Source organism: Emys orbicularis, chromosome 4 (genome assembly GCF_028017835.1).
Source record: "Emys orbicularis isolate rEmyOrb1 chromosome 4, rEmyOrb1.hap1, whole genome shotgun sequence".
In the NCBI taxonomy this organism is placed as follows: domain Eukaryota; kingdom Metazoa; phylum Chordata; order Testudines; family Emydidae; genus Emys; species Emys orbicularis.
In genome coordinates this window covers 142,726,859-142,747,488 of record NC_088686.1, presented here as the reverse complement: position 1 = coordinate 142,747,488, position 20,630 = coordinate 142,726,859, and the positions used below count along the sequence as shown (strand labels likewise).

Below are 20,630 nucleotides of genomic sequence, written 5' to 3'. Positions count from 1 at the left end.
GTTAACACCAAAAGGATTTTAAATGAACAGTTTCATGGTGCTCCTTTCAAATCATAAAATGTGAACTTTACATAGAAATGTGTTTACAAATCATTTCCATTTACACTCGATTCTGCTCATTACTGGCTGGAAATTATATACAGAGACTGGCATTGCAGCTTCACTCATTTGTAAGGAGAGTGGAGACTTTATTCAGGAAATAAAAACAGGATTTCCCAGTTCCTAGACATTGTCTTCTGCCTGACATGGCTACTCACAGATGCAGTAGGAGCATGCTAAGCTTTCAGAGAAAACTGGTACTGCGGGTGCCACCAATCCAAGAGACGTACACTGTGCACAGGGTCCAGGATAACTTGTACTCCTTGGTCAAGTCGGGGCTTCTTGCCGTTCCAGACAGGAGAATCCTGGAACACCAACCTCACTCTGTGATGTCTCATGTCAGTGCTCACGTTTATTGTGAACTGCAGGGAAGAAAATTGGCAATTTCCTTAATAGACATCTAGGCATTTTCTGGAAGCAGTACCTAATTTCTCTTCAAATACTATCTACTACTGTGAATGCTGATCCCTAATTCTTATTGGACAAACATTTTCTTTGTGGTGTTTTACATTTAAACTTTATATTTTCAAATACTTTTTTTTTTTTTTTTAAATTGAGGGCCTCCAAAAAGTATGCTTTTCACAAAAAAGATACCAGAAAGACATCATCAAAATTTGAAAGATCAACCAACTCTCTTCTAAAGTTGAAATAAATGTTATTTGGAGCTTTGATCTTACGGAAGTGCAAAGGTGAGAGAACTTGGACACTATTTTCCAATTCTACCTTTAATACCCATAAGTTATCTAGGGTATTTTAGGTGCTGCTGACTAAGACTCCTAGGCACGATGAGAATACAAATCCTCATCCTTCCTTCCCCCAGGAATGGAGCACATTTCGTTGAAGACAGCTGACAAACAGTCCCTTCTAGTTGGGCCTCGAGGGCTGGTGCCATGAATCTACATCAACCATCAGAGAGTTTAGTGACTTGCAGAAACTAAACCGAAGAGATCCTTGAGTGATGGCCCCAATGCACTAGGGAAATGCATATTAATTAGTCTGCTGGTGCAGCAAAATTTACAGACAAGCGGTAATGACCAGACCATTTTCTTAGCACATTTTTATGGTGCTTATGTGCAGATTTCTTAACACTTACCAAGGTAAATATCAGACCCATGACTACCAGCAGGAAGATGAAGTTGAGGGTGGTGATTTGCAGCAGACAGCAGTCCTGATCAGGATTTGTGTGAACATCCTCATACTGAACAGGTGGCTGAAGACCTTTGCAACAGTTACTCTTCAATCTGGGAGGCTTGACAGAACGAGACAGACCGGTTCATTCAACTAAACTGAAGCCAACCAGAAATTTCACTTCATGTCTAGAGACCATCCTGGCTCAGCAGCAGATTCCTGCCTAACGCCCAACTGTTCGGGCAAAAGGGTTCCATGTTCAATGAAAACCCTGGGATGGAGGGTTTGCAAGACTGTCTCTTTGAAGACAGACTCTGCAGGTCCTGATAGGGTGCTCGGTATTATACATTTATCCTGAGTCTGGTTAAAGGAGGGTTTCACAATGATTACTGTCACCCCCTGATAAAAGGGTTGGTTAGCTTTGGAAAGGCTTTCCGTGTGGAGAGAGAAAAGACATTAATGCAACACATTTCAAACTTGGGTCCCTAACCATAGGCCACTAAATCAAAGTGACTGGCTTTTCAGAGGAGCCGAGTCATCGCAACTCCCCACTGAAGGTATTTGGAGCTATAGATACTCAGCACGTTGGGTTAGGGGCAGGCAATCAGCAGCCTAAATATGGACATAGGGATCTAATCCTTTAGACACTCAAGACTGAAAACGTTGGCCTGTTTTAAAGCAGTAAGAATTGCCTCCTGCTCTAGTTTTCCTACTCCACAAGTGCCTTACCTGCCCACCTCTGCATTTGGCAAGATGTATTTCTTTTACCAGGAGATCAGATTTTAATTGATCTACTGCGCCCATCATAACAACTCTGGAAGAAAAATCATTATGGCTTCAAAACCTTACCGCCCTGACATTTCAATGGCAAGTGGTTAGCGTTCATACCTGTTTTTTGAATTTGAAGTTAAATTCCCACATAGGTTCTCGTCTGTTCCCTTCAATCTTTCTGCACCAGAAAAGCAAACACTGATATGGGGGGGGGGGGGAATACAGTAGTAGAGTTAATTATTTCATTTTTAGTGAATTTCAACACAGGCAAAGAGAGCTCAAACTACAAACCACAGGAGCAGCTGAAGAGATGGCAGCAGTCTGGTCCCATTAGTTACATTAATGCATACCTGAGAGACAAGGTGAGTGAAGTAATATATTTTACTGGACCACCCACCTTCTCTCTAATATCCAGGGACCGACACAGCTACAACTACACTGCAAACATTAATGCATACCTGGCATTTTCCATTTGCCAGTCAGAAGGTGGCAACCTCGCTATACCAGAGGGTGACACAGGACTTGGGCTCTAGCAGTGCTTCCTCTGTTCCGCTCACCCATTCCACATAGAAGAGGAAAGCAGAATGGACTTTGCTCCTCTACATACTACATGGAATAGCCAAATTAAATTGATAAAATCTCAGGTCAATGTATGCATTCAGCTCACACTCAGAACAGAGCAGGAGTGAGGGAGAGCAAACAGCAGATCAGGGAAGGAGAAAACAAAGAGAGGCAAATGTTAAAAGCGACTGGACAGAGCTGAAAAAGCGCGGGGGGTGGGGGTGGGGGGGGGGGAGAGGAGGCGCACCCAGAGGTCACACTCCCCTCCATTAGGCAACGTCCTAGTATTTCAAAATCACAAAGCAAAGCTTTGGCTGTACAGTTCAACTAGTGGCTCAGAACATTGCTTCTTTTCTAAAGGTGGATGAATACATGGGGTCCGATGCCTCAATGCCAGAGGCAACCAAAGCCTGGATCTGCTGGCAAAGGTCTCTCAGGTATGCTATAGTGTAATCTCTGACTGCCACACCTTTATACAGCCTTACAGCTGGGAGATTCTATGTCCTGGCATGCAATGCTCCATGAAATAGGAGAGTCTTAGCAGAACTACTGTATTCAGGTGAGGGGGGAGGTTAAATAGAGCCCAATATCATATCGATAAGCTGACAGTGACTGGAAGTTGCAGTCATCTGACAGCCATTCAGTAGCCAATAAGGAGAGAGCCTGGCAAATCTCAGTCCAGTTGCCAGAGAGTAAGTGTCCACATCACAAGAGATACCTTCCATAACAACTGACCTGAAGTGGGCCTGCTAACAGCCTCAGCAGGAAGGGAAAGAATGGCATGCGTCATAGAGAAAACTCCCCTCTCACCCAGAGATGGTCTCTCTGGGTCAGAGTTAAGGCCTCTTCTGGGTCAATGTGGGGAAACTGATCTGCCAATGCTGTACCTGCTAGCTGCAGTCACTAACACTGTCAAATCTGAGAGGCCGCACCAGCACTAATTGCTTTCATGGATGGAAAAAAAAGAGAACAAGGGCTGATGCAAACTGCACCTTTTTAATGCAATTTAATTCTGGTTGGGGTGAGGGACTCATGTAACCCCTCTTAGCACCTAGCCTGGGTCACTCCTACTGTGTGGCTTTGCAGTGATACAAGGCCTTTCACTTCACTTCTAAATCATAGTCACAGGCAGGAGTGCTGGAAGGATCTCTGCAGTGGTGAATCCCCTAGGGTATGTCTACACTACAGGATTAATCCGAATTTATATAATTCGAATTTAGGAAACCGATTTTATAAATTCGAATGTATTCGGCCACACTAGGCACCATTAATTCGGTGGTGTGCGTCCAAGCTACCGTAGTAGCATCGATTTCCAGAGCGTTGCATTGTGGGTAGCCAATAACATCTAATTGCCAATAACATCGAATTGCGGCCACACTAACCTTAATTCGGATTAACAATACTGATTTTGCCGCTACTCCTCTCGTCGAGGAGGAGTACAGAAATCGAATTAAAGGGCTCTTTAATTCGAATTAAATGGCTTCGTTGTGTGGACGGTTCCAGAGTTAATTCGAATTAAAGCCACTAAATCCGAATTAAAGGCGTAGTGTAGACCAGGCCTAGCTAGAGGTGAAGCACAAAGCTGAAGAGCAGTTAAGCTCAGGAGCATGGGCTAAACGATCTCCCCCACCAGGCAGCAGCGGCAGCAAACAGTTCTAACCGATTACAATACTGACTGCTCCCTGGATTGTGCTTAGCGGGGGGCATGCAGCAGATACTGCTGGGCTTAATTCCATTTGCAGTTGAGTTTGCTGTTCACCTTCTGAGTACATCTACACTGCAGCTGGAGATGTAATTCCCAGGGTGGGCGGACCTACATGCACTCGCTGGAATTAAGTTAACATGCTGAAAATAATAGCGTGGCCATGGTGGCAGCTTAGGCTAGCTGTCCAAGTACCTTCCTACCACTTCTGACTGGGTTACACTCGGGCGGTTAGTCCCTCCTGCCACACGATGACACGACCACTCTATTTTAGCATGCCAGTTTGATCAGAGCCAGTGTGTGTACGTCTAGAGACCCAGAGCCAGCGCGTGCCCTTACAGACACAGCTTCATCTAACAGCTCATGTGATCATGGCAAGTAGTTAAGCACAAAACGGTAAGTACCTCCTAAGGGGCAGAGGATGTCATCCGCGTGTCAGCCGTCCTGCCCTTCAGACGTGCACCGTATGGCCTGCTGCTCCACCAAAAATAATGGGGGTGTCTTTAAAGGGCAAACACTTCTGCTGACACCACAACGGCTCCAGTGTCCCACACAAGCTACGCTAGGGAAAGAAGAAAGGAAATTAAAGAGGAAAAGCTGGATTCAGTAATATAGGGGTCTGAGTCTCCCTTCGCTGCATGCACAGTTTACACGAGCATCTCCCATCAGTGTTAACAGACCCCTAGGGGTCTAACCAAAACCCATGAAAGCAAGGAATCGCAGAGGAAATGTAAGGTCCCATTCAATGTACACCACTGCGCCTAGGCATTGCAGCACATGGAACAAAGAGGACACAGTCTGGAGTCCAGACGTACAAGGGCATTTGTACGCTTCGATGGATTGAAGTCAGACCTCTACTGTTATTCTAACAAAGGCTTATCGTCATTTAATTTCCTTTTTTAAGTGAATGGTAATAAAAAAGTATTACACGCAAGGAATCTTTACAAAACTATTAGTATGGTAGAAGCACCAGGAGTGGGCACCAAAGCCGTTATGATGTGAACGTGAATGAATCCCAGACACTGACCCTTCCACTGCGGGAGGAGGGGGGTCTACTAATCAGACCAATAGATGGATGGGGTTCAGGCTGCTCTGACGGGTGGTTAGATTCAGAGGGACTGAGACTATAACAGGAGGTTAGTGGAACTGCAGGTTTTTTCCCTTCTTTTTAAGGAAGGCATTGCCTGAATGTGATATTCCCTATTAGGTCAGGGAGCAAACAGGTGCAGAGGACTTGTGCACAAAAGGCTGTAAATGCATCTTAATCCTGATCTGCAGCGCAACCTACCTGTTGCTGCTCGCTGTTCTCAGTCTTATCTCAGGGCAACTTGCCACTTTAGCAGTGTCTTCACGTGGGGAAGGACAGAAGCAGCAGAGATGTCGCACAGCAAAGAAATGGATTTGTTGTAGTTTGCATAGAGCAGTGATACTCAGATCTCAGGGGTTCAGGAGCCAAATCACCCATCAACATTACCCCAAAAAGCCACAGTCGTGGGAATTCATTGTTTTATTTACTCTCACAGCAAAATGACTGCGGGTATTCGACAATTGGTTAATAACACAGTAAAAGCATCCTGACTGGTTAATAATTAAATGATACAGTTTTTTAACATCATGTGCTGCAAGAGACACATTAAAGAGCCACCTGTGGCTAGATACACAAATGCTCCAAGCAAGGACTGCAGTTTGGTTTTGCTCAATGACACAGCAGACAATTTCTCCCCAGCTTCACAGCCACACCCCAAAGCAGGCACTAGCTTCGCACGCTAGCTCCGCACCTCATGACACTCCCCCCTTCAGAGAAACCAAAGGTGATGGTCTGCAGGAGCGCGGTGTGAAAGGACTCTCCTTTTAGAGGCTGTCAATGGCATTTGTGATCCTCTGCCACTGACCCAGAAGAAACATTCCAAAATAATATAGTTACAACAGTGCAAGTAGTAGACAAAAATGCATACCTAGCTCAAACTCCTTTTGGAACCTGGGTTGTGTAGAGGAGGGAAGGGGACAATTGTGGATTGTGTCAGTGACAGAGCTTCCATCACTGTAAAATGACATTTTCCTAATTTGTATTACTGGAGTGCTTAGGAGCTACACACGAGGACCCCATTGTGCTAGGGGCTGTACAAACACAGGTAATTGATAAAACTTCAGAAGTCAGACTCTTCCTAGCTTCCTATGTATATCACTGATCCAGTGCATTTATTTCACTAGGATCCATCTGAATCAGATTTATTTCTCTGAAAGGGGAATAACAAAAAGCAGAGAGAGTGTACCAGCTGAACACAGGTTAGTTCACTTCCCCAAACACTACTACTTACGTTGGAATTCTTTAAAGTGCTGGGGGTAGTCTCTGGAACAGCCGGATTCCTGGAGACATGAGAAGCAAAAGGTTCATACATGTGGTATAACGAACAGATGACACACGCACGGAGGCAGTGCAGCCTTTCCATCGATTCTGGCCGTAAACGGAGAGGCAGGTACGCATCCAGAGCGTAGTGCCTAAAGGAAACAGGGACAAACCCAACACCCCTTGAAAAGCCATAACTGTACTGGATTTCAGGTAAATCTCAGGGAGCTACAAAATAAGTGTTAAAGAAGGTGACTGAACAAAGGGGTCAAACTCTGCTTTTATACCACACCACCCACTGACATCTCTTGGCAGTCACATTGCCCCTTCATATATAGCTGGTGTCTGGAGACCTGCAGCCATCTTCAGATTCTGCAAGGGCGCCATACTGTTTCTGCATTAGATGGCCTGCCCGTCTCAAAAGGTCTTCGCACCACGATGTGCCAAGGCTGTGAGTGAGACTTAGCAAGGTCTCTAGTATCTTTAGTGTGTGGCACGGAGTACAAAGAGGTTGAGAAGCAAAACAGAAAACAGGCAAGAGTACAAATAGGAAAAGAACGCTGATTTTGTCTGATATATATGCTTAATAATAGGAATAAATGTCAGTCTTCCCAGTGAAAAAGGAGAGTCAAGGATGTGACCAGAGGAAGAAGCTTGAACTTTTGCATAGTGAGCTGACACCTATATGCTCTCCATCTATTCCCTCCTCCTCTTCTGCACCATCTCCCACTTCTACCATCTTTCTGGTTGCCCCTAAAACCCAGCACAGTCTGATACAATGCCTTTATTTTCATTAAGTCCTGCCCCTTGTTAATTTATGGGCAGATCACCGCAAGGAATGCCTGAGACTAAGAGGCAAAACATCACCCAAAAATTAAGCCTTCAAAATGAGGCAATGCCATTACTTTCCTGTAAGCATTTTGTGAGAGCTTTGCACACAAGATGTACTCTTATGGGCACGACATTCTTTTGAGTGTTTAGGCCTTGACAATTAGAGCTCACCACATTTTTAAACATTAGACATACAGGAAGATTACAAAATAGTGGTTATTTTCAGGCTGTGAAACAGACCGGATAGGAAGCAAATCTCTTAAGAAATACTATTTAAAGTTCTCCAAACCAACATTTAATAGAAACAGCCCAGACTAGGATACAGGATGCCAATCACCACCAGTTATAGAATGGCAAAGATTTCAGAGGCACACATGCTGCAACCACATTAGAAAAGAACCATGTCCCAACATCTAGCATGACTGACCCAATGAGGAGATAGATCCCTATTAACAGCTCTGTAGCAAATTCTGGTCCGACACTGATGGACACCCACAAATACTGAAGCGTATGTTTACAAACTCTTTGTGGTCGCACCTTCTGTAGAGTCTGGTCCAAAAGGCAGCAGTGCAAATGACAGTCCAGGCTTTTTTGCAAATCAGAGAAAACTTCACTGTATCTTCTGGACGTATGTAGGAGGCCAGCAACAGCCAGATGTCAATGGGATAATCCTCTCCAACAGCCTCATCAGGGTTTTCTAAGCATAGCAAACACACATTATGTAACACAGCTCCTGCATTATAAACCTTAAGGCATGCAAATTGAGCTGATTGGCTCCTCTCCGTTGAGCACTATTCTGCAAGTGCTGCACGACCTGCCATGAACACACACACTCTGTAAATGAGGTGGCTGTGGGACAGCACAGAGGCCACATTAGCCAAAGACGGGCTCAGTCCATACGCTCGTTTACAGTAGCTCATCATGAAGAAACTTAAGGCTAGAGGCACCTGAACTCCAAAATATTGTTACCCCATAGAGACTGCCGCTCCCTTTGGGTCAGTTCTTTCTTTATAAGAGGCATCAGAGCAGCATTATGGAGCGCTGGTATCTGTTACACCAAATCTCATACAACACTAACCTTCCCAAAAGACTTGGAAACAAGTGTTTGAGGATGGACCATTTTTACACACTAAGGCCAGGTCTAGACTTTACACTCTGTAGGGTATAACTACCTTGTTCAGGGGTATGATAAAGCCACACCCCTGCGTGACACCGTTATGCTAATCTAACCCCGGGCGTAGACAGCGCTATGTTGACGGGAGAACTTCTCACAGACATGGAGCACCTATGGCAACAGGAGAAGCTCTCCCATCAGCTTGGCAGCATCTTCACTAAAGCGCTACAGCGGCGCAGCTGCATCGCTGCAGCTTTTAAAGTGTAGACCCACCCATAGGCCCCACTGGTGCTTTAGGGGACCGGTGGGATTTCACTATCAGCGTCAACAAAATGTAGAAAGAGAGAAAGAAACGTATTAGTCATTAAAAAGAACAGGAGTACTTGTGGCACCTAAGAGACTAACAAATTTATTTGAGCATAAGCTTTCGTGGGCTACAGCCCACTTCATCGGATGCATAGAATGGAACATATAGTAAGGAGATACATATACACATACAGAGAACATGAAAAGGTGGGAGTTGCCTAGTTTAAAGTTTCCCTTTTTGACTGTCATTATCTCTTGTATAACCCACCTTTAAAAGGTGCTTTGTTTTATCTACATTTCAATTACAGCTGTCAGGAAAGCAAACACTTCCAGGAAGGCTTCTCTAGTCATTAACAACCCATTTCCACTCACACGGAGCTCTCAAAACTGTTCCACTAGACTAAAGTTTCACATACTTGTTTAATTCCAAATGCACCTAGAAATACCTGTGCACAAAGCACATATATTTTTCCAACAATCTAATACTATCAATGCTGATGGATTTTGCTCAAGTTTTAAAAGTTAAGATACCTTTTGGGACACGGATATCTCAATAGATTCTACAGGCCTTACTCAGCATTGAGAACTGTGGGAGAGAACTTTCATTGGGATGTAATAAGGGTAGGTAAAAACGGATGATTTTTTTTTTAAATCCCCAAATAGAATTTTTAAAATTAAATTAAATACAGGTGTTTTTTTTTTAATTATCCTATTTAAAATTAAATTTGAAATTGACAACCTGTGTTAAGGCCTAAACTTTTTAAAATATGTTAAAATTATTTAAATTGTACACAAAAAATATTAAGCAGTACATATTTGCTACCAAGTTTTAAAGAATGTCAAGTCACTGGCTGAGCACCTGGAACCAAAGTTTGTTAACATAAGAAAAGAAGAATATAAGAATGGCCATGTTGGGTCAGACCAAAAGTCCATCTAGCCCAGTATCTGGTCTTCCAACAGTGGCCAATGCCAGGTGCCCCGGAGGGAATGAACAGAACAGGTAATCATCAAGTAATCCATCCCCCGTTGCTCATTCCCAGCTTCTGGCAAACAAAGGCTAAACCAGCTTTTAACATTGCAGTAGCCTTTTTGCAGGTCCAGAAAGAGTATTTTCTTCATTTCAGTTTATTCAACTAGTTCAGTTCAATTATTAGTTCATTCAAAGTTGTGACACTGGTTCGGAAGTTGAAAAAGCTGGAAAGCTTGTTTTCGTCTTCCCCTCTACAAATAAAAACTAGGTGTGAGAGGATATGATCTACTAGCTCTAAAATCTTGAAGGACATGGCGATCAGAAAATCTGTTCAATTCATTAACTACACAATACTTCCTTTGTTTAATAAATGAGTTTTAAATGTAAAATGTTTTGATAACCTTTTTAATCATCATCCAGTAAATTAGAAAGGAATCAGTCACCATTTTCTACCATGATAAATGTAAAAATTAAGAATCAGAATAAACATAAGTTACGCTACATACTTGTTAAAATAAATGTGTATAGATATAGTGCATCTTCCCGGTTAGCAAAAAGAAGCACCAAATTTAGTGTAAAGGCTGTATTTAGTTGCAAATGAACTTGTTTTAATGTCTATCAACTAGTAAGCATGAACCTTTCTTTAGGAAAAGAACTAAAAAGTACAAATGCAAAACATGATTAAAAGCAATGATTTAAAACAAACAAACATACATCCATCCATCAAGGCTTCTCCCACCTGCTGATTTAAATCACGATTTAGATCAATCCACCCTGGATGTAATGCACGCCCTGTTAGGTTGGGGCTGTCTGGGGCCCAAAGATTTCAAACCTAATCTGTGGCTAATCCTCAAGGAGGGATAGAATTTGGGGAGGAATGATAGTCTTGAGATTAAAACTCATGTCTGAAAGTCCAGGCGATCTTGGCTCTTCTATTGACTTATGTCACTTTGGGCTTCGGCATGTTTTTTCTTCTTTATGACGGTAAAGAAGCATTGTAAAAAACTGCTTTGTTTACCTTGGAAATTCAGGTCCTCTGTAGGCTAAAATACTGAGCGCCCCACAATCTTTAAGATATTTGTCCTCACTCACCCCTGGTGACGCAGGGAGGTGCGCCTATTCCCATTGTTAAGGCTGTGGAAAGCTGTTTGCATTTTTTGGTTCAAAAGTTGCTGCCACACTTCGTTAAAGTTGCAGTTACCTATCTGGAATATTGCCAGCACGTTTTTCCAAGGCATGCAGCCTACCTTCCAAAGCAGGGCAGCAACGTATAAGATACACTGGTTGTCCCACTTGGCTCCCAAAGGCAAGCATGATGGAGGAGTGGCTGGACCAAATTTGAATGATGATGTGACCTGGTGCATGGGTTAGCGATGCCACTCAAATTTGCAGCTACTCTAAAAAACTGTGTTAAAAGTTGTGGTTTCTGCAACAAGATCACAGCCCAGGATTTTTTTTTTTTTACAGCCTTACCCATTGTACAGACAGAGAGAGAAACTAAAAAGTGACTTGCCCAAGGTCACACAGAAAGTCTGAGGCAGAGCAAAAAACTAAACGCACGTCTCCCAAGTCCTGGAGTATCGCCCTGACCATTGTGCCATCCTTTTCTCCAGGAAACTCTCTTGGCCTCAATTTTGTCATCTCTAAAATGGGGAACTGTTTCTTATCTTACAGGACTGCTGTGAAGCTAAGTTCAGTGATGTGTGGTTGCTGGTGAGTATTTGCTTTAGGTTGGGGGGTTGTCTGTAAGCGAGGACAGGGCTGTCTCCCAAGATCTGTGAGAGTAAAGGATCATCTTTCAGGATAGGTTGTAGATCTCTGATGATGCGCTGGAGAGGTTTTAGTTGGGGGCTGAAGGTGACAGCTAGTGGTGTTCTGTTATTTTCTTTGTTGGCCCTGTCTTGTAGGAGGTGACTTCTGGGTACTCGTCTGGCTCTGTCAATCTGTTTTTTCACTTCAGCAGGTGGGTATTGTAGTTTTAAGAATGCTTGATAGAGATCTTGTAGGTGCTTGTCTCTATCTGAGGGATTGGAGCAAATGCGGTTATATCTTAGAGCTTGGCTGTAGACAATGGATCGTGTGGTGTGTTCTGGATGGAAGCTGGAGGCATGTAGGTAAGTGTAGCGGTCAGTAGGTTTCCGGTACAGGGTGGTATTTATGTGACCATCGCTTATTAGCACAGTAGTGTCCAGGAAATGGACCGCTTGTGTGGATTGATCTAGGCTGAGGTTGATGGTGGGATGGAAATTATTGAAATCATGGTGGAATTCCTCAAGGGCTTCTTTTCCATGGGTCCAGATGATGAAGATGTCATCAATGTAGCGCAAGTAGAGTAGGGGCGTTAGGGGACGAGAGCTAAGGAAGCGTTGTTCTAAGTCAGCCATAAAAATGTTGGCATACTGTGGGGCCATGCAGGTACCCATAGCAGTGCCGCTGACTTGAAGGTATATATTGTCCCCAAATGTGAAATAGTTGTGGGTGAGGACAAAGTCACAGAGTTCAGCCACCAGGTTAGCTGTGACATTATCGGGGATACTGTTCCTGATAGCTTGTAGTCCATCTTTGTGTGGAATATTGGTGTAGAGGGCTTCTACGTCCATAGTGGCCAGGATGGTGTTTTCTGGAAGGTCACCGATGGATTGTAGTTTCCTCAGGAAGTCAGTAGTATCTCGAAGATAGCTAGGAGTGCTGGTAGCGTAGGGTCTGAGGAGAGAGTCCACATAACCAGACAAGCCTGATGTTAGGGTGCCAATGCCTGAGATGATGGGGCGTCCAGGATTTCCAGGTTTATGGATCTTGGGTAGCAAATAGAATGTCCCTGGTCGGGGTTCTAGGCATGTGTCTGTACAGATTTGTTCCTGTGCTTTGTCAGGGAGTTTTTTTAGCAGATGGTGTAGTTTCTTTAGGTAATCCTCAGTGGGATCAGAGGATAATGGCCTGTAGAATGTGGTGTTAGAGAGCTGTCTAGCAGCCTCTTGGTCATATTCCAATTTATTCATGATGACGACAGCACCTCCTTCATGGATTAGGGACCCAGTTTTATGGGGTTCCAGGGGCTTCTGTACAGATTATTTAGGTTAACCTTTCTATCTACCCAATGGGACTCAGTGCTCAGTCTAGAAGATACCATCAGAGATGGTTAGTTTTGCAGTTCTCAAACTGGGGATTTGTGTCTCCAGAGATAACATGCTTGTTAACAGAAAAAGTGTTTTTAAATAAATAATATAATATATAGAGGTTAGAAATAACAGACCTCAACCCTATTGTCCCTCTGCAAATTTGTGTGCACAGAGTCAATCCCTTACCTCTCTCTCAAAGTGCAAAGTTTCAAAAAGTTCAATAAATAGAAGATTGTTGGGGGAAGAATACATCTGGACAAGGAGAAGAAGTCTGGAGATAAATGTGAGAAGGGAGGGACAGGCAGTAGAAACAAAAGTGAAACTGTTTGAGCAGCATATTCCTGAAGTCTTGAGGTCTCTCTGAGTGTAGCCTTCATTGATTTGAGAGCTACCATACCATTCTCTCACTAGAAAGGAAAACCTATAATGGCAGCAGGCCGTAAGAGAGACCCAGTTTAGGTCTCATCTATCTCTGAGTTGTGAAGAATATGTATTAAGATTATAACAGCCAATAAGAATGCACTTTTATGTAGAAATCCATGATTAAATTGAGTCTTCCTGTCTAGTGATTTAAATCAAATCCACCCTGATAGCAGCTATATAGCTTATCTGCACTGTGGTACAACTTACATCCTACTGAGCTGCACAAAATAGAATTGCTGAAACACAGCTTTATTCAGAAGTGACTAAAAAACACAACTCTGGGTCCTTTGCTCCAAATTTGCTCAGTTGACCCCATAAAAAGACACCCTAACATCTTTAATGAACCGCTAGCCTCACAAACTCAGGCTCAAATCTGAGAGTCAAGCTGTGTTCTTTCAGGCTCATGCATTGTCCTGCTAAACCCAGGGCTGTGAGTTCAGTCTTTGAGGGGGCCATTTAGGGATCTGGGGCAAAAATCTAACTGGGGATTGGCCCTGCCTTGAGCAGGGGGGTGGATTAGATGACCTCCCGAGGTCCCTTCCAACCCTGATATTCCATGATTGTTGCCAGCAATAAGGATTATGCAGAGCAAATGCTGCTCTCAGTTACAGATATGCAATTCTGTGACTTCCATGGGGTTTCACAGATGTAATTGAAATCGTAATTTGAAGACAATGAGGCTGGACCTGATAATCAAACTTAGTTGATAGCTCTGCTGAAGATGAATGAGCCTGAGCAGTGTTAATTCTGTAAGGCTAACAGCAACTAAAAAAAAGTTACATTTTAACTGTAGCGGCAAATCAACACGACTAATTCCAATACACACTGGGGCTACTGTCCAGGATACTGGGCTACATGGACCTTTGATCTGACCCAGTATGGCCATTCTTATGTTCTTAATATGAACATTAATCTCCCCACAATGCCCATTTATAGATTTTCAATTATTGCTTAAACTGCTAAATAAGTAACAACAGCAAAAGTTGCAGAGTTAATGATGCTAATGGAATCCCTATCTTTTGCATTTCTTGAACGCTTTCATGTTTGCAGGATGACAGGTGATATCCAAAAAGGGAAGAAATTGGGCTTGTGCTTCCAACTCTTCCACCAAGGCAAAAGTGGTTTTGGCTTGCTTTTTACATTAGCAGTACACAGTCTGGGCTTCTTGTTTTGCTGGAATACTTCTCAGAGCTAGGAGAACATCCCAAGAGGCATGAGAATGGAATCTGTGCAAGTGACAAGGGCAGCAATTTTTAGCCCAACTGTTTAAGTCTGTTTTTGTTAACAGACTATTTAACTCACATTCTTAATAAACAACTGGAAGAGAAGCTCTGCGTGAAAGATACAACACCCTATACCAGCTTTCAGAGCTCTCACTCCTGTTCTCTAGTCATTCAAGGAATCCTCCCACAAGAACAGGTAATACCTGATACTTTATACAAACAATTCAGCAATCGCCACCCTTTATTTTTCTTTAAAGGGGGAGGAGTGCTCTCCTGAGACATCAAAATAATAAATAAGGCACAAAGTTTCTCTCTTTGCAGGTCTCCTTTCATGTGGCATAACTGTAGGATTTTATATAGTGTTTCAGGAAAGTTTTTATCTGTAGCACATACATGGTCGAAATCAACCAATTAGGCATGATTCAATCAACTGCAACAATCCACCTTCAGTAAGAAAGGGGAGATGAACCACGTCTCCTACCTAGCATTCCTTTGGTTAAGCGTTTGTGCACACAAGTGCATGCACAAACACATGCACAAACACACTTCACTGAACTCTTTGAAGAGACACATTGCTGATCTGTAAATAGCAGTCACTAGCTTGGCAAACGCAGAAGACGATCCCAGCAAGGACTCTGCAGAGCTGACTGGGTGAGTGAAGGAGTCATACCTTTGTGCCTCTTGCTTTTCTTTTTTCTAGAGGCAGTTCTCTCGTTGGTGCTTTCCTTAGCATCCAGTTCATCGCTACTGTCACAGGATTCCCCAGTCACAGTTCCTCAGCAGGAACACGTGAGGCTTCCAAACCACAGAGGGATTTTACTAGAACCAGAAGAAATAGATTACACACACATATTAAGTACACTATGAGAAGTAACATGAGCTGGTTAGGGTCTACGAGGGCTGGCTGCAGTTGTTTGAAAGGCATCTACATGAGCAATCTTTGCTAATATACAAGAAAGGATATTTCTTCTGATGTCGTAAGAGTGGATGCTTGGTAACAATCCCAATGGCATAACTAGAGTGATGGGGAGTTATGAATGAATCCACCTGCTCCTCTGACAGATCTAACTGATCTTCTGCATATGACAGACTTTCTTGCCCTGTGGACCTCTTTCTGCCATTTTCAGTTTTGCAAGGACCATGCCTCATCTCTACAAGGCCTGAATTCATGTTCTATTTTCCTGTATGACAACAGACAGGATGTACTGTCACTAAGGGAAGATGATATGGAACTGTCAGAGTAATCCACCAGGACCCAAGTAAGGGATGCTGTTTAAATCCTAACAGGAAGGGGAGACAGAGAGAAAGGAGATTGTGCTGTCTTACAGCACAAAAGATGTGCATGTGAGACAGATCATGCCTGGGGAGCTGTCACTCAAAGAGGGAGTTTTTGGAAGGGATCACTTGGGATGGGAAGGGGAGAGTCTCTCAAATATATAAAGGGACTGGTTGGAAGAACAAATTACCTGATATACATTTGAGTTTACTTCCTCTGCTGTTTAGACAATGGTTGTGACAGGCATTGCAACCACATGCAGTATCTGAAGACCATATTATATTAAATTTATGAATGTTCTATCTACCATTGTGGACCAGGGATTGCATTCAACTTCATGGGAAGAAGGTTACTACAACTCCTCTACAAACTAACCAACCTGCCCCAAGCCTCACCTTCAAAGCACTGTCCACACAGCTATTTATAGAGCGTGAGCTCACCTCTAGCCCAAGTCTGTTGACCCAGGCTGCGAGGCTCACTTCTATGAGCTGTGTAGAAATACCCAATGAGTGCACAGTGACTGCAGCCTACCCCCCGGTCAGAAGGAGAGGGATGTGGGTCCCAGTCCAGAGACAGATGAAGACTAGAGGCTTGAAACCTCTAGTTTCAAGCCTCTAGTCTTCAACAACCTGAGTGCTTGTTCCTTACAGTTACCATGAAATTATGACAGGTGTAAAAAGGTTCACCTTGCAGTCCATTTAGTAGGACATCAATAACTTTTAAAAAGTAGTCACATTTCTTTCTGAAATGTTTGTATGTAGAGGTATTTGTAGCACATAAAGTTACTCTAACTGGAAAAAAAAAAGAAAGAAAACAGCTCTCTTTTTTTCAGTTTATTTTGTACATTTGACAGCACTTTGGATGCAGCCAGTGCCATGGTTTCTTTTGTAGAGGGGAAAATGATTCTGACTATGTGTGGATCTTTCACAGCAACAGGGAGAGGGAAAAGAGAGCGGGGGGAAAAAGCTATATATAAAAAAGATAAATGTGATTGCTGGGGACTCAGAGGGGGGTCTAGCCCACATGAACTACATAGAGCTCTCTTTTAAGAGTGGAAGTTTCCATTTAATGCATCTCTGTGCTGTCAGCTTTCACATTTTCCTGTCTATAGTCTGTATGTTGTAATGTTCCTGCATTTCTTTATTTTGATATCTGCTCCTTGTCTCTTAGGGCTTGTCTGCATGGGGAAATTTTTTCAGCATTACTGTATCAGAATAGCTCCTGTGTGGACACTTATTACAGAATAAAAGTGCATTGTTGTGATTTAGCTTATGTTATATTGGAACTGTATAACTATAATGGTATAATTATTATTGGTAAATTTCCCCATGTGGACAGGTCCTTAGTTTTTGTTATTAATGTCAATAAATTGTTGGTCATTCTACATATGTGACCATTTACATTTAAGAATGGGAGGTTGTCTCAGATAGGTTTTCAGCTACTCAGGGCAATGAAAACAAAGAGCAGATGTTGGTAGCATAGACTATTGATTGCAACAGCCCTTTGAGAAACTGCTAGCTAGACAGACAGATTCAGCAATCAAAAAGCCATCAGAAACACCCTAAAAAAAGTAAGACACCGCCTCTAACTTGGGAAAGGAATTTCAGCAGCATTAGCTTAAACACCCCCCCCCCCCCCCCAGGATTTTTCACTAGGAAAGCTGTATAAAATTTGATGTAAACTGGCAAAGCGTTAGAAATTTCTTAATACAATATTCTCAGCTTCAGTCAAGGGAGAAGTAGAGGTCTTGCAACACCAGACACAAGACATTCCTTCCTGTCTAAGGAATCTGTAGATCTAGGTTTTATTTCCAACTCTGTCGCAGATTTCCTGTGCAACCTCTTGGGTAAGTTACTTAGGCCTGGTCTACACTAGAAAATTAAGTTGGCTTAACTACACTGCTCAGGGGTATGAAAAACCCACATCCCTGAGCAGCGTAGTTAAGCCAACCTAACCCCAGTATAGACAGTGCTGTGTGAATAGAAGAATGTTTCCATTGACCTAGCTACTGCCTCTCAGGGAGGTGGATTACCTATGCAGACAGAACCTTGCCCTTTGCCATAGGTGGTGGCTATGCTGCAGTGACACAGCTGTAGAGCTTCCGTGTAGACATTGCCAGCTGTGTGGGGCAGGCCCTGTCCTTTTGTTCTGTTTGTACAGCACCTCGCACAAGGGGGCCTGATCCATGACTGGTGCTCCTAGGCTTTACTGCAACACAAATAATACAATACTCAGGATCAGATTTTCCAAAGAAGCTCAGCTCCCATCTAGGCACCAAAATAAGTATCCAGATTTTCAGAGGGCTGCAGGTATCACCCCCACAACCTGCAAGGTGCAGGCATTTGACTGGCCAGGGGGAGCCAGACTCATCACCTTGCAATAAATGAGGCAGAGTTTATCTAACTTCCATAAGGTGTGTCCAGGGGATTGTCAGATTGTCACAGGTAGGTGTTCTCAGCCCAGTTCCTCTCTACCACAGGCATTTATAGAGCAGCATTGAAGTGCTGATGGACAGGTGTCCACGTCCCCAAAGAGCAGTCACCTTTGTCAGGAGCATTAGCCAAGAGGGGCCAAAGATGGAACGGGCCACGGGGGCTGAGCTCCCCTCTCAGAAGGGCTTTGGGGCGAGCTATACTGGGCTGTGATGAGCGACCCTGGAGAGATCTTATCTAGGTTACAGATATTAAAATAGGAGACGCTGATCAGTCTCCAGGGCTGTTCAACAAGCACCTTCCCTTGGGCTGGGGCACTCCCCTCAAACGTCCCCCTTTGACATCATGCCCATCCTGGCTCTTCTTCCATTGCCCCACACAGCTGTTCGACAAGCCCCGCCCTTTCTCTGGGGGTGGGGCTTTGCTATCTATGCAGGTGGGTGGTCAGATACACCAGCAGCTTTTTCCACCTGGCGGTTCTCTGCCCAGTGTCCCACTCTGGTCCCTTCCCGCTGCATCTTTGACCTCACCCCAGCCGTGCATGTTTGCTTTGTGACGCCGTTATAGTTAACTTCTTTGGCCCCTCCCTTCAGAGGAGGGGGCGGTCACTGGTGTTCCCGTAGGCGACCCCTTTCAGGGGCCGTCCCTCCAACCCAGCTCAAATAGGCCTTTCCCCAGCGTGCATGTCGCTTTCAAATGCCACTGTTTAAAAGGGACTCAGCAAGTGCTCTCCGCCCTTCAGTACCGCCTGCCCCAGCTATTGCTGTAACTCCCGGAGCTGCCATCCCCCGAAGCAGAGGAACCACAGAGCCCCTGAGCTCAGGCTTTGGCAAGCCAGTGAAAGGGGAACAGATGTTGTACAGCCCCATTCTGTGGAATGTAGCATCTTTTGGTTCTTTTCTCACCCGCCTCTGTCAGGATTCCAGCAATGATCATGTGCCTTCCTTCTTTCTCTCCCTCCTTCCCAGCCTCAGCCTTTTCCACCTCTCTTCACCCCACTGCCCCTTACTCACCAACTCACATCCGTTGCCTTCCCTGTCTACTCACTATCCATTCATCCCTCCCTCTCCGCTCACACCCGTCTCCCTCCCCCCTTTATCCTCCAACACACTCATCTACTCTCCCTCCACCCACCTGCCCTGGCCTTATCCTGGGCTGTGTTCCCCTCACCCATCCAGACAAAGGGGAGCTGCAGACGGTTTCATTTTAAAGGCCCGTTCTTTCTCAGTTCTATTTCCACCAGGAAGATGGTGGCTGTGGTTAATATCAGTGATGTATATCGGTGCAGTTCTTAGAACTGTGTTGTTTGGTTGTTTCATTACGTTCCTAATTTAAAGAAGGCAAGCATCCTCAGCACTCTTTTATTTTATTAACCCCACACGCCTCCTTCTCATCGCCCTGAGAACAGAAGCATGTCTGCCATTTCTGCCATGGGGGTGGGTCGGGAGGGGCCTTGCTTGCTCCTTTTGGAGGATCTGGGCCTCAGGGCTACAGTTTTCAACTGCAGGGGCTGAAGCAGGAAGTGGAAGTCCAGAGACCAGGGTGGTGGGGGCCAGGGCCGGCTCTAACTTTTTTGCCGCCCCACACAAAAAAGAAGAGCGCCGCCCCCCCCCGCGAGCGCCACGCCGCGCCGCCGTACCCCCCCCAGTGCCGCCGAAATCCCCTCCCCCCCAGCACCACGCCGCCTGAATCCCCGCCCCCCAGAAAGCCACGCCGCCCGAAGCCACGCCCCTCCGAGCACCGCGCCAAAACCCGCCCCTCCTCCGAGCGCCCGCCCCCGCCCCCCAGCGCTGCGCAGCGCCAACCCCCGCCCCTCCTCCGAGCGCCAGCCCCCGCCCCCCCAGCGCTGCGCCGCGCCGCTCCAGCCCCCGCCCCTCCTCCGAGCGCTAGCCCCCGTCCCACCAGCGCCACGCCGCGCCAACCCCCGCCCCTCCTCCGAGCGCCAGCCCCCGCCCCCCCAGCGCCGCGCCAGCCCCCGCCCCTCCTCCGAGCGCCAGCCCCCGCCCCCCAGCACCGCGCCACGCTGCACCAGCCCCCGCCCCTCCTCCGAGCGCCAGCCCCCGCCCCCCCAGCGCCGTGCCGCGCCAGCCCCCGCCCCTCCTCCGAGTGCCAGCCCCCGCCCCCCCAGCGCCGCGCCAGCCCCCACCCCTCCTCCGAGCACCAGCCCCCGCCCCCCCAGCGCCGCGCCACGCCAGCCCCTGCCCAATAAATAAATAAATAAAAACCTGAGCGCCGCCCCGGCCCAAGGTGCCGCCCCAAGCACGTGCTTGGTCGGCTGGTGCCTGGAGCCGGCCCTGGTGGGGGCAGGGAAGTTTCATGGGAAAAACC

The 20,630-nt window shown here is 45.4% G+C and overlaps 1 pseudogene; it reads right to left on the bottom strand.

Moving 5' to 3' along the window:
- Nucleotides 1-275: 275 nt before the first annotated feature.
- On the bottom strand, nucleotides 276-19,238 carry LOC135877896 (putative transmembrane protein 183BP; annotated as a pseudogene).
- Nucleotides 19,239-20,630: the final 1,392 nt, after the last annotated feature.